We start from the raw sequence: 3,587 nt of genomic DNA on the forward strand, positions 1-3,587 counted from the left end.
TGTGTTTGTTTACGTGTTTTGTATATACATACATATTTACTCTGTGTGAATCGTAGTTATGTATTCATTAGTCCAATTATTAAATTCCATTTATCCTTGATTGCATCTGTCTTAAATGCTCATAATTTACAAAGTCAATGATTTGTTGATCTTAAGCTACAAAGCTGATTCGTTACTTTTAAGTAACCTAATTTTATAAGAACGGGAGAGTTGTTTTCATGGCCAGAAAATAGCTTTCTTTGAATTATAAGACAGAGATAATTTTTGTTGAGAAATTGTTAAGTTAATCTTACGGCCGTTTGCTGGACAAACAACCGTTTGATGATTACATTAATTTCCATTAAGGGTTATCTCATAATCGATCTGAAATAGGATTATTGATATATGAATGATGAATTACAATTCATTGTGATTGATTATTTATATATACAAATCGATCTATTTTCAACTTCGAATAAATGAATGTAACTGTAATATGCAAAATATTAATCATATTCATGATTAATTATTAACATTCCCTATAGATCATTTGAGCTATTTGTTAATGTACAATCCAGTGCGGTTACACACAAGCGTTTTACGTTAAAAACCTTGAAACGGAGACACTCTCTGATCTCTTACTTGCTTGTGAAGACAACAGAACCTAACATAAGATTAAACAGTAATGGAAAAATAATATAAAATGACTGAACGATAAATGTATCAGTGAAATGAACGATAAATGAATCAGTTAAATGAGTACATAAATGGTTAAAGGGTAACTAAACCTCTGGTTTAGGGGGTGGAAAAGTGGGAGCCCAGTGGAGAGGGGGCGTGCACCTGAGACGCATCTCTCTGTAGGCAAGGGCGTGGTTAGCTGGTACCCTCTGATGTCACCGGCCACCATAACTTCCAATAGGAAAATTCAACTGCTGTAACCACTGTTCAACCTAAAGAGGGGAGCACTCAGACGTTTTTACACCATATATCGTAGAATTAAAACACTTTAAAGCCAAATGTCAAAAAAAGTTACTTGAATCAATGAACAGCATTAATAAAGCCACAGTCTAACAGATCATTAACTAAAAAAAGCTGTTTAATCAGATCTTGAGAGATGTAATGTATTTTATCTTCAGTTGATTTCATTCAAGGCAGTGGCTGGAAGTAGTTCTTGTGTTTTTCTTTTCTTCAGAGAATCTGCTTGTTAACAGCAGGTGTTCATCATTAATGCACTATCATTATTCAATCACTTAATTATCTCATTACCTCCAACACTGATTAAGTGTTACATTAAACAGCCTGTAGTGTGCACACTAAGCAGTGTTCATTTCATCTGGGCAAATCCATGTGGGGCCTACATGGAAACTGGGGGCAAAACTGGCTGGGTCCCAGTTAGATAGCCCAGGTCAAACCCATTTGGGCCCCACATGGCTCTGCTGGCTGGGTCCTCTACCGATCTAATAAATATAATGCAATATAAATGACTATAACATATTCAATATAAATATTCCACATTTCTGCCCAAACCATGGAAATTACTACAGTACATTCATGGTAAATGTTTGTAAGTAATATCCTTATACACACGTACTCACACACGCACGGACACAAATCAAACTCTGAGAGAGACATGATTAATCAGTAAGTAAATTTTATTAATATTGAGTTATTTTTCTTATCTGATTTCACCATGATTGACAGTATATGATAATCAGGATCTGAATGTGGAAATCATCTTTCATTTGAAAATGAATCATGTTCAATAAGACAAAACATCAAAACATTACAATGCAAAAATAATGGTTTTGTAAATTGAGCATTATAATATTTTTTATAGTAATATATATATATTTTTTTCACAATTTATCTGATTTCACACTTTTGATTCTTAGCTTGGCATTGAGAATATTATTTAAAAATAAAATTACACAAGTCTGTAACACCACCAACAAGTCTTCCAACAGCTGCTCCAAGAACAGGAACATTTTTTCCCCAGTCACGAGCTAGTTTTTCACTGCATGGTAGATCTTCTAAAGCTTTAGACACTTTTCTCTCATATTTACGCTCTGCTTGTTCTCTAGTTTCACGTTTAATTTCCTCCTGGAGTTCTTGTTTTTCTTTCGTATGTTTTTCTTCCAGGGACTTAAAGTTATTTTGCAGTGCTTCTAAAGCCTTTTCTTTTCTTTTATTTTCGTCCTCAAACAGTTTCTTCTGCTCCTCCAGTTTTCTCTGCATTTCTTCTCGTAGATTGTCAACCATTTCTTTCTTGATCTCCTCTTCTTTCTTTTTTTTTTTTTTCACGTTTTCTCTGTTCATTTTGCATCTCTTGTCTTTCTCTCTCTTTTTCTTTCTTTATTTCTTCTATTTCAGCTTCATATTTGGTTTTCAGCTCTTCTTCTTTTCTCTTGATCTCTTCTTCTTTCTCTTTCAGTATTATCTCTTGTTCCTCTTTGATATTCTTCTCCACCTGCTTGAACATCTCATTGGTGTAGAAACTCCCTCCATTTCCTGCCACCATTCGGTCAATCATCTCAAGAAGCTCAGAAACCTGTGTCTCATCTTCAGTCTTCTTGTTATTGAACACATGGTATCTCTTACCACACTTCTGGATGAGGTACTTTAAACTATCATCTTCTTCGATAAATGCTTCAACCCTTGCTTCTCCAAGATCATCTCCTCTGGTGAAAAGCACCATGGTGTACATTCTGGATTCGTCTCCAAAACTCTCCTGGATCATCTTTACTGTGTCTTTCTCCTCTTGAGTGAATCGTCCCAGTTGAATCACCAGCAGAAACACATGTGGACCAGGGGCCGCCATTGAGATGCACTTCACAATCTCCTTACAGGTCTCAACATTATCAACTCCAGTATCAAACAGGCCTGGAGTGTCGATCACAGTTATCCGTCTTCTGTTGAACTCAGCTTTTTCTTTCTGACACTCTCGGGTCACTGAGCGTGAAGTCAGTTTTGAATTAAAAGCTGGTCTTCTCAGTATGGTGTTTCCCATTGCACTTTTTCCAACACCCATCTTTCCCATCATAACAATCCGCACACCAATATCATCATCACCATGTGTTAATCCTGCCAAGAGCAAAACCAAAAGTTAATCAACAGTAGAAAGATATTAAACATACCGGAAACATGCTTCGACTTTTTAGTTTGGTCGACTATTCAGATTGCAGCAGTTCTCAGATCAGCACATTTATACATAGGCCTACTGCTTCAGCGGTTCTCCAGTCTAGAACTGTTGTTGCAGCGGTTCTTGAATCACCAGTACAGAACCGAAAACTGTTTCTTACGGACACATTCGATACGGAGAACCTTTGAGCTGGAGAGACTGTGCATCAGCACAGCATCAGATAGCACCGTCTCTGAACCAAACTTTCTTTCGCACAAGTGATGCTGTGCTGATGTAAAGGCTACTATGAGCACGGGAAGGTGAACCGAGGACTTGAATGAGGGACGAATTTGGTGAAATGTAAGTTTATTTAAAAACAATTACAATGTACTGGAAAAGGCAAATGCAACTTTATAACAATTTAACATGATGAACATGCAACAACTGTTCAGTCAAAACATGTTGGCCTAAATGTATTTAATATTTACTA

General features: G+C 36.3%; 1 pseudogene across 1 annotated transcript; it reads right to left on the reverse strand.

Moving 5' to 3' along the window:
* Positions 1 to 1,887: 1,887 nt before the first annotated feature.
* Positions 1,888 to 3,034, reverse strand: LOC311081594 (GTPase IMAP family member 9-like; annotated as a pseudogene). The gene has a single exon. The product of its transcript is annotated as a GTPase IMAP family member 9-like (transcript).
* Between the last annotated feature and the right edge of the window lie 553 nt (positions 3,035 to 3,587).

The sequence above is a fragment of the Abramis brama genome, assembly GCF_963993115.1.
Source record: "Abramis brama genome assembly, chromosome: 1".
NCBI lineage: Eukaryota > Metazoa > Chordata > Actinopteri > Cypriniformes > Leuciscidae > Abramis > Abramis brama.